This window comes from Procambarus clarkii, chromosome 11 (genome assembly GCF_040958095.1).
Source record: "Procambarus clarkii isolate CNS0578487 chromosome 11, FALCON_Pclarkii_2.0, whole genome shotgun sequence".
NCBI classification, from domain to species: Eukaryota; Metazoa; Arthropoda; class Malacostraca; order Decapoda; family Cambaridae; genus Procambarus; species Procambarus clarkii.
Window position 1 is genome coordinate 51,562,706 of NC_091160.1, and position 11,435 is coordinate 51,574,140.

Here is an 11,435-nt window from a genome sequence, read left to right on the forward strand (position 1 = left end):
AAGCTTTGGCGCACGTGTACTGAGAGAGGTGATAGCTTAAAGCCGATATTCCAGCACCTCTCATTTACTTGTCTATTGCACTTCTTGTTATTTTGCTCACTTGTCTTAACGTAACTTTTCATTGTCATTTAATTATTCTTATTATTTTGATTGATTGATTTTATTATACGAATTTGTTTGTCCATTTTATTCATGTTTTGTTTATTTAACGTAATTAAAATTTCATTGTTAAAATTTACTTGTGTTTTGTGTGTCTTCTCCTTACCTTACCACAGACGAAGTTCCAGATTTTCTATTTTTTTTTATACTATGTGACGAGGCCATACCCCTAGCTTTGAACAGCCGAACACCAACGCCTTACCGTCACAATATATATATATATATATGCAAACAAGCCTGAATGGTCCCCAGGACTATATACAACTGAAAACTCACACCCCAGAAGTGACTCGAACCCATACTCCCACAACTGGTATGTACAGGGACGCCTTAATCCGCTTGACCATCACGACCGGACATAAGGAAGTGATAGCTGAGGCTATATGAACCACTTCCCCGCCGGCACTCGGATGGTAATCTTGGGCATAGCATTTTATCAAATCACCTCATTCTTTGGGGCACACGTGAGGAACACAAATGCAAACAAGCCTGAATGGTCCCCAGGACTATATACAACTGAAAACTCACACCCCAGAAGTGACTCGAACCCATACTCCCACAACTGGTATGTACAGGGACGCCTTAATCCGCTTGACCATCACGACCGGACATAAGGAAGTGATAGCCGAGGCTATATGAACCACTTCCCCGCCGGCACTCGGATGGTAATCTTGGGCATAGCATTTTATCAAATCACCTCATTCTTTGGGGCACACGTGAGGAACACAAATGCAAACAAGCCTGAATGGTCCCCAGGACTATATACAACTGAAAACTCACACCCCAGAAGTGACTCGAACCCATACTCCCACAACTGGTATGTACAGGGACGCCTTAATCCGCTTGACCATCACGACCGGACATAAGGAAGTGATAGCCGAGGCTATATGAACCACTTCCCCGCCGGCACTCGGATGGTAATCTTGGGCATAGCATTTTATCAAATCACCTCATTCTTTGGGGCACACGTGAGGAACACAAATGCAAACAAGCCTGAATGGTCCCCAGGACTATATACAACTGAAAACTCACACCCCAGAAGTGACTCGAACCCATACTCCCACAACTGGTATGTACAGGGACGCCTTAATCCGCTTGACCATCACGACCGGACATAAGGAAGTGATAGCCGAGGCTATATGAACCACTTCCCCGTGTGCCGGCGGGGAAGTGGTTCATATAGCCTCGGCTATCACTTCCTTATGTCCGGTCGTGATGGTCAAGCGGATTAAGGCGTCCCTGTACATACCAGTTGTGGGAGTATGGGTTCGAGTCACTTCTGGGGTGTGAGTTTTCAGTTGTATATAGTCCTGGGGACCATTCAGGCTTGTTTGCATTTGTGTTCCTCACGTGTGCCCCAAAGAATGAGGTGATTTGATAAAATGCTATGCCCAAGATTACCATCCGAGTGCCGGCGGGGAAGTGGTTCATATAGCCTCGGCTATCACTTCCTTATGTCCGGTCGTGATGGTCAAGCGGATTAAGGCGTCCCTGTACATACCAGTTGTGGGAGTATGGGTTCGAGTCACTTCTGGGGTGTGAGTTTTCAGTTGTATATAGTCCTGGGGACCATTCAGGCTTGTTTGCATTTGTGTTCCTCACGTGTGCCCCAAAGAATGAGGTGATTTGATAAAATGCTATGCCCAAGATTACCATCCGAGTGCCGGCGGGGAAGTGGTTCATATAGCCTCGGCTATCACTTCCTTATGTCCGGTCGTGATGGTCAAGCGGATTAAGGCGTCCCTGTACATACCAGTTGTGGGAGTATGGGTTCGAGTCACTTCTGGGGTGTGAGTTTTCAGTTGTATATAGTCCTGGGGACCATTCAGGCTTGTTTGCATTTGTGTTCCTCACGTGTGCCCCAAAGAATGAGGTGATTTGATAAAATGCTATGCCCAAGATTACCATCCGAGTGCCGACGGGGAAGTGGTTCATATAGCCTCGGCTATCACTTCCTTATGTCCGGTCGTGATGGTCAAGCGGATTAAGGCGTCCCTGTACATACCAGTTGTGGGAGTATGGGTTCGAGTCACTTCTGGGGTGTGAGTTTTCAGTTGTATATAGTCCTGGGGACCATTCAGGCTTGTTTGCATTTGTGTTCCTCACGTGTGCCCCAAAGAATGAGGTGATTTGATAAAATGCTATGCCCAAGATTACCATCCGAGTGCCGGCGGGGAAGTGGTTCATATAGCCTCGGCTATCACTTCCTTATGTCCGGTCGTGATGGTCAAGCGGATTAAGGCGTCCCTGTACATACCAGTTGTGGGAGTATGGGTTCGAGTCACTTCTGGGGTGTGAGTTTTCAGTTATATATATATATATATATATATATATATATATATATATATATATATATATATATATATATATATATATATATTTATATATATTTATATATATACATGGGATGATACAAAAGTAATAATACATAAAGGTGCTTAAAGGTTATGGATCTCTTGAAAAACACGACAATGGGAAACATTGATGAATGTCACAGACGGGTTTGATCATTGTTGCAAGTCAAACACTTCTTCGAATTCCTCTGAAGTTGGACTAGTACCCAAGACGCAACAGGCATTTCCCCTCTGAATCGCAACACTGAGGTGCTGGAACAAGAAACTTTTATAGTGCAGACCAATCCTGGAGCCGCATACTCCAGGATTGGTCTGACATATGTGGTATATAATGTTCTGAATGATTCCTTACACAAATTTCTAAAGGCCGTTCATATGTTAGCCAACCTGGCATATGCTGCTGATGTTATCCTCTTGATATGAGCTTCAGGGGACAGGTCTGGCGTGATATCAACCCCCAGGTCTTTCTCTCTCTCTGACTCTTGAAGTATGTGTGTGTGTGTGTTTGGTCTGTGCGTGTGAGTGTACTAACCTACATGTACTCACCTAGTTGTGCTTGTGGAGGTTGAGCTTCGGTTTTCAGTTCCTGCCTCTCAACCGTCAATCAACAGGTGTATAGGTTCCTGTACCTATTGGGCTCTATCATATCTACACTTGAAACTGTGTGCGGAGTCTGCCTCTACCGCATCACTTCCTAATGAATTTCATTTATTAACTACTATGACACTAAAAACATTCTTTCTAATGTCTTTATGACTCATTTGGGAACTCAATTTCCACCTGTGTCCCCTAGTGTGTGTGCCCCTGTTGTTAAATAAACTGTCTTTGTCTACCCTATCAATTCCTTTGAGAATCATGTATTTGGTGATCATGTTCCCCTTAACTCTCCTGTCTTCCAGTGACATGAGGATTAATTCCCGTAGTCTCTCCTCATAGTTCATGCCCCTCAGTTCTGAGACTATGCTGGTGGCAATCTCTGAACCATCTCGAATTTAGTTTTATGGAGAAGGACTCCATGAGATATGGACTCCATGCTGGAGCTGCATACTCCCGGATTGGTTTAACATATGTGGTATACTAGGTTCTGAAGGATTCCTTACACAAGTTTCTAAAGGCCGTTCTTATGTTGGCCAACCTGGCATATGCCGCTGATGTTATCCTCTTGATTTGGGCTTCAGAAGACAGGTGTGGTGTGATATCAACCCCCTGGTCTTTCTTTCTGATTCTAGAAGAATTTCATCTCCCAAATGATACCTTGTGTCTGGCCTCCTGCACCCTACACCTATCTTCATTACCTTTTCTATGTACTCGCCTAGTTTTGCTTGCTGGGGTTGAGCATCGGCTCTTTGGCCCCGCCTCTCACCTGTAAATCAACAGGTGTACAGGTTCCTGAGCCTATTGGACTTTATCATACCTACACTTGAAACTGTGTATGGAGTCAGCCTCTACCACATCACTTCCTAATGCATTTAATTTATTAACTACTAAGACACTAAAAAAATCCTTCTAATGTCATTATAGCTCATTTGGGTACTCAATTTCCACCTGTGTCCCTTAATGTGTGTGCCCCTTGTGTTAAATAAACGGTCATTGTCTAACCAATAAATTCCTTTGAGAATCTTGTATATAGTGATCGTGTTCCCCTAACGCTCCTGTCTTCCAGCGACGTTAGGTTGAATTCCCGTAGTCTCTCTTCATAGCTCATGCCCCTCAGTTCGGGCACAAGTCTGTGTGTGTGTGTGTGTGTGTGTGTGTGTGTGTGTGTGTGTGTGTGTGTGTGTGTGTGTGTGTGTGTGTGTGTATTCAAATAGTTGTAATCGCCTAGTTGTGCTTGCGGGGGTTGAGCTCTGCTCTTTCGGCCCGCCTCTCAACTGTCATTCAACTGTTACTAACTACTTTTTTTTCCACACCACACACACACACACACACACACACACACACACACACACACACACACACACACACACACACACACACAGAATAATAGAATAATTAGGCTAAGACTTGTTGAGCACCTGGAGAGCATTGGGTTTGTAAAGAAGCACCAACATGGGTTCTGGACATGGAAATCATGCCTAACAAACCTTTTAGAATTCTATGATAAAGTAACAAGGATAAGGCAGGACAGAGAAGGCTGGGCAGACTGTATATTTCTTGACTGCCAAAAGGCCTTTGATACAGTACCGCACATGAAACTGCTATACAAACTTGAGAGGCAGGCAGGAGTAAGCGGAAAGGCCCTAGTATGGGTGAAGAACTACCTAACAGGAAGTAGCCAGAGGGTAATGGTAAGGGGCGAGAAGTCGGACTGGCGTACAGTAACAAGTGGAGTACCTCAAGGATCGGTGCTGGGACCAATCCTCTTTCTAATTTACGTAAATGATATGTTTACAGGAGTGGAATCATACATGTCAATGTTTGCGAATGACGCAAAATTAATGAGAAGAGTTGTGACAGACGAGGATTGTAGGATCCTCCAAGAGGACTTAAACAGGTTGCAGAGATGGTCAGGGAAATGGCTACTGGAGTTTAACACCAGTTAATGTAAAGTTATGGAAATGGGATCAGGTGACAGGAGACCAAAGGGACAGTACACAATGAAGGGGAACAGCCTACCTGTAACGATTCGAGAAAGAGACCTGGGAGTGGATGTGACACCTAATCTAACTCCTGAGGCACATATAAATAGGATAACGACAGCAGCGTACTCTACACTGGCGAAAATTAGAACTTCATTCAGAAACCTAAATGAGGAGGCTTTTAGGGCGCTTTACACTGCCTACATGAGACCCGCCTTAGAGTATGCCGTGCCATCATGGAGCCCCCACCTGAAGAAACACATAAAGAAACTGGAGAAGGTTCAGAGGTTTGCGACGAGGCTTGTCCCAGAGTTACAAGGGATGGGATATGAAGAGCGTCTGAAGGAACTGAGCCTTACGACACTAGAGAAAAGAAGGGAGAGAGGAGATATGATAGGGACATATAAAATACTCAGGGGAATTGACAAAGTGGAAATAGATGAAATGTTCACACGTAATAATAACAGAACGAGGGGACATGAGTGGAAACTGGAAACTCAGATGAGTCACAGAGATGTTAGGAAGTTTTCTTTTAGCGTGAGAGTAGTGGAAAAATGGAATGCACTTGGGGAACAGGTTGTGGAAGCAAATACTATTCATACTTTTAAAACTAGGTATGATAAGGAAATGGGACAAGAGTCATTGCTGTAAACAACCGATAGCTGGAAAGGCGGAATCCAAGAGTCAATGCTCGATCCTGCAAGCACAAATAGGTGAGTACACACACACACACACACACATACACACACACACACACACACACACACACACACACACACACACACACACACACACACACACACACACACACACACACACACACACACACACACACACACACAAACAAACACACACACACACACACACACACACACACACACACACACACACACACACACACACACACACACACACACACACACACACACACACACACACACACATAATATAAGTATAAGATACTCAGAGGAATTGACAGAGTGGACATAGACGAAATGTTCACACGAAATAGTAACAGAACGAGAGGACATGGATGGAAGCTTGAAACTCAGATGAGTCACAGAGATGTTAGGAAGTTTTCTTTTAGCGTGAGAGTAGTGGGGAAATGGAATGCACTTCAGGAACAGGTTGTGGAAGCAAATACTATTCATAATTTTAAAACCAGGTATGATAGGGAAATAGGACAGGAGTCATTGCTGTAAACAACCGATGCTCGAAAGGCGGGATCCAAGATTCAATGCACGATCCTGCAGACACAACTAGGTGAGTACACACACACACACACACACACACACACACACACACACACACACACACACACACACACACACACACACACACACACACACACACACACACACACACACACACACACACACACGTACCGAAAGGGAAACTACGAGGAGATGAATAAATTCCTATGGGATATACATTGGGACACAGAACTCGGAACCAAGTCTGTACAAGACATGATGGACTATGTCACCCAAAAATGTCAGGAGGCTGTAAGCAGGTTTGTCCCAGCCCAACAGGAAAAAACAGAGAAGCAAAGGAAGAATCCGTGGTTTAATAGGGAATGTCTGAAAGCAAAGGAGCTGAACAAAAGGGCATGGAGGAACTTCCGGAATAACAGAACACCAGAAAGTAGAGAGAGATACCAGAGAACCAGGAACGAGTATGTTAGTGTGAGAAGAGCAGCTGAAAAAAGGTATGAAAATGATATAGCTAATAAAGCCAAGACCGAACCAAAGCTACTACACAGTCACATCAGGAGGAAGACAACAGTGAAGGAACAGGTGATGAAACTTAGGGTGGGCGAGGACAGGTACACAGAGAATGACAAAGAGGTGTGTGAAGAACTCAACAAAAGGTTCCAGGAGGTCTTTACAATAGAACAGGGAGAAGTCACGGTGCTAGGAGAGGTGGCAGCAAACCAGGTGACCATGGCAAGGTTCGAAATTACAAGAGATGAGGTCAAGAAGCACCTATTGGAGCTGGATGTGAGAAAAGCTGTTGGGCCGGATGGAATCTCACCATGGGTATTGAAAGAGTGTGCAGGAGCACTTAGCTTGCCACTCTCCATAGTGTATAGTAGGTCACTGGAAACGGGAGACCTACCAGAAGTATGGAAGACTGCTAATGTAGTACCAATATTTAAAAAGGGTGACAGACAAGAGGCACTGAACTACAGGCCAGTGTCCTTAACTTGTATACCATGCAAGGTGATGGAGAAGATTGTGAGAAAAAACCTAGTAACACATCTGGAGAGAAGAGACTTCGTGACAACCCATCAACATGGGTTCAGGGAGGGTAAATCTTGCCTTACAGGCTTGATAGAATTCTATGATCAGGTGACAAAGATTAAGCAAGAAAGAGAAGGATGGGCGGACTGCATTTTTTGGACTGTCGGAAAGCCTTTGACACAGTTCCCCATAAAAGGTTGATGCATAAGCTAGAGAAACAGGCAGGAGTAACTGGTAGGGCGCTCCAGTGAATAAGGGAGTACCTAAGCAATAGAAAGCAGAGAGTTATAGTGAGGGGTGAGACCTCAGAATGGCGGGAAGCCACCAGTGGAGTCCCACAGGGCTCTGTGCTTGGACCAATCCTGTTTCTGATATACGTAAATGATCTCCCAGAGGGTATAGACTCATTCCTCTCAATGTTTGCTGACGACGCCAAAATTATGAGAAGGATTAAGACAGAGGAGGACAGCTTGAGGCTTCAAGAAGACCTGGACAAGCTGCAGGAATGGTCGAACAATTGGATGTTAGAGTTTAACCCAAGCAAATGTAATGTAATGAAGATAGGAGTAGGAAGCAGGAGACCAGATACAAGGTATCACTTGGGAGATGAAATACTTCAAGAGTCAGAGAGAGAGAAAGACCTGGGGGTTGATATCACGCCAGACCTGTCCCCTGAAGCTCATATCAAGAGGATAACATAAGCAGCATATGCCAGGTTGGCTAACATAAGAACGGCCTTTAGAAACTTGTGTAAGGAATCTTTCAGAACATTATATACCACATATGTCAGACCAATCCTGGAGTATGCGGCTCCAGCATGGAGTCCATATCTAGTCAAGCATAAGACTAAACTGGAAAAGGTTCAAAGGTTTGCCACCAGACTAGTACCCGAGCTGAGAGGTATGAGCTACGAGGAGAGACTACGGGAATTGAACCTCACTTCGTTGGAAGACAGAAGAGTTAGGGGGGACATGATCACCACATTCAAGATTCTCAAAGGAATCGACAGGGTTGATAAAGATAGGCTATTTAACACAAGGGGCACACGCACTAGGGGACACAGGTGGAAACTGAGTGCCCAAATGAGCCACAGAGATATTAGAAAGAACTTTTTTAGTGTGAGAGTGGTTGACAAATGGAATGCATTAGGAAGCAATGTGGTGGAGGCTGACTCCATACACAGTTTCAAGTGTAGATATGATAGAGCCCAATAGGCTCAGGAACCTGTACACCTGTTGATTGACGGTTGAGAGGCGGGACCAAAGAGCCAGAGCTCAACCCCCGCAAGCACAACTAGGTGAGTACAACTAGGTGAGTACACACACACACACACACACACACACACACACACACCTGTAACGCCAACGTAACGAGATTGTTGTTGAAAATTATGTTGTGTAGTCTGGAGTCAGGTGGAGATCACTTGGCAGAGGGAAGTAATCAGAGTACCAACGGTGAGGCGTTTTCTTCGTTTTATTACAAAAGAGATATATATACACTTTATATACGTCTACGCCGGCCACTTACTAGCTAAGAAGGAGTGAGCCAGCGGGTGACCAGCTCTGGTACAGGAGGAAGTCTGCTCCAGGGCGATGGAGAGACGACGCACCAGGAAAAGGCGCTCTTAATGCCGTGCTACTGACTCCGTCGTTGTCAGGGAGAAGATGCATAAATGCAGTTCTGCTGATTTGCTGTTGACCAGCGGCCTCCAACACCTCTCGGCACGCTATCATCGGCGTCCTCGACGATCTGCCATTCTTGATTGTGTACCTAAGTAACATTATGTTCAGTGTGAGTTTCCTATAGTGGCTGAAAACAAAAAAATTATAGTGGCCGTATGGCCGGAAACAAAAATGTATAGTGGCTGTATGGCCATAACAACGCTTGAGACGTCCAACACGTATGTCCTTCAGTATGACCTCGGAGGCATGACGCTGCATAGTACCAAACGTCAGTAGTCTACACACATTGTCTATGGTGAGGCTTCCGTTAGTATCCCACCTAGAACTCGTCAAGGCTGTTTTTAGCGTGCCATGTAGCTTATTTAGATGCCTGACAAAAGCGTTGCGCATTTCTTGCGTTTCTCCTACGAAAGAATTTCTTAAATTCCTCCCACTTTACTATCTTCTTTAGGTCGTATGATTCTGCCACGAGATGTGCGTCTCCAGCCTTATAATCAAGGGTGGATGTCGCCATACTGATATAGTCTGCATCCATAGCAGCAGTACCATTACTTCGTACCCTAGCTTCTACACTAGTAAACCACGATTCCAGGAGAGCTGGATCCTTGCCACTAAATGGGCGTATGTCGACAAACTGTGTAAGAACCATAACGATGTTCGAGGTAGGACTCCCTGTAGTGGGGGCTTGCGTCATGTTTGATACTGAGTTGCTGTCCGTTTCAATGGGAATGGTAGCAGAGCAATCGAGAGCTAAGGGTAGTATAGTATTCTCAGGCAAAGCACTTGGGGGTCAGTAAGTCACTCTCAGAAGGTGAACGAGACCGCAGACTGTAGGAGTAATTGCGCGAATGAGGCCTATGCAAGTATCCATTGTCCATATAAATTAGAAGTTTATAGAGTGCCCATGCTAGTCTACGTTTATTCTACTATACAAATAACAAAGGGTACTTAACTAGAGCTGAAGGCTGCTGGGCCCGCAATCCAGTCAACGAGGAGGAGATTTTTTTTTTTTTTTTTTTTTTTGCAGGGGTATTCCTGCGCGAGGCGGAGATGACCAGGTCGTCACAGGCGTCGCGCTGTAGCGACGTCGGCGTCGGGAGGCGGCAGGAGACGTCAGGTGCCGGCAGGAGACGTCAAGCGACGGCAGGAGACGTCAGGCGATGGCAGGAGATGTCAGGCGACGGCAGGAGACGTCAAGCCAGGCGAGAGGCAGGGACAAGGTGGAGAGTCATGGCGAGGCAGGTGCGGGTGCGGTGTGAGTCAGCTGGGAGTGTATCAGTGTTGGGCGGGCGCCCAACGAGCGCCGCTGGGTGAGGCAGGCTCGGCTTGGCAGCGGGAAGTAATCAAAATACCAAACGTCGAGGCGTTTTCTTAGTTTTATTACAAAAGATATATGTACACTTTATGTACGTCTACACTGGCCACATACCAGCTAAAAGGGAGTGAGCGAGCGTGTGACCAGCTCTGGTGCAAGAGGAAGTCTGCCGTGTAGGAGGAAGTCTGCCCCAGGGCGATGGAGAGACTACGCACCAGGAAAAGACGCTCTTAATGCCGTGCTGCTGACTCCGTCGTTGTCAGGGAGAAGATGCATAAATGCAGTTCAGCTGACTTGCTCTTGACCAGCGGCGTCCAACACCCCCCAGGAAGCTGCCTGTGACAGCTGACTAAGTCCGGGGTACCTATTTACTGCTATGTAACAGGGGCATTAGATTGAAAGAAACTCTGCCCATTGTTTCTCGCCGGCGCCGGGAATCGAACCCGGGACTATAAAGTCACGCGTCCAGCATGCTGTCCAGTCAGCCACCGGCCCCTGTGTGTATATTCACCTAGTTGTGTTTGCGGGGCGGCGATTTCACCTAGTTGTGTTTGTAGGGCGGAGATTTCACCTAGTTGTGTTTGTAGGGCGGAGATTTCACCTAGTTGTGTTTGCGGGGCGGAGATTTCACCTAGTTGTGTTTGCGGGGAGGAGATTTCACCTAGTTGTGTTTGCGGGGCAGAGATTTCACCTAGTTGTGTTTGCGGGGCGGAGATTTCACCTAGTTGTGTTTGCGGGGCGGAGATTTCACCTAGTTGTGTTTGCGGGGCGGAGATTTCACCTAGTTGTGCTTGCGGGGCGGAGATTTCACCTAGTTGTGTTTGCGGGGAGGAGATTTCACCTAGTTGTGTTTGCGGGGCAGAGATTTCACCTAGTTGTGTTTGCGGGGCGGAGATTTCACCTAGTTGTGTTTGCGGGGAGGAGATTTCACCTAGTTGTGTTTGTGGGGCGGAGATTTCACCTAGTTGTGTTTGCGGGGCAGAGATTTCACCTAGTTGTGTTTGCGGGGCGGAGATTTCACCTAGTTGTGTTTGCGGGGAGGAGATTTCACCTAGTTGTGTTTGCGGGGCGGAGATTTCACCTAGTTGTGTTTGCGGGGCAGA

At 46.1% G+C, this 11,435-nt stretch overlaps 1 long non-coding RNA gene across 1 annotated transcript in view; it reads right to left on the minus strand.

Moving 5' to 3' along the window:
* Positions 1–8,790: 8,790 nt before the first annotated feature.
* Positions 8,791–11,435, minus strand: part of LOC138363492 (uncharacterized) — a 16,420-nt gene continuing 13,775 nt past the window's right edge. Inside the window, exon 2 of the long non-coding RNA XR_011228104.1 lies at positions 8,791–9,105. This is a non-coding gene — a long non-coding RNA (uncharacterized lncRNA). The remainder of the gene's footprint in view (positions 9,106–11,435) is intronic.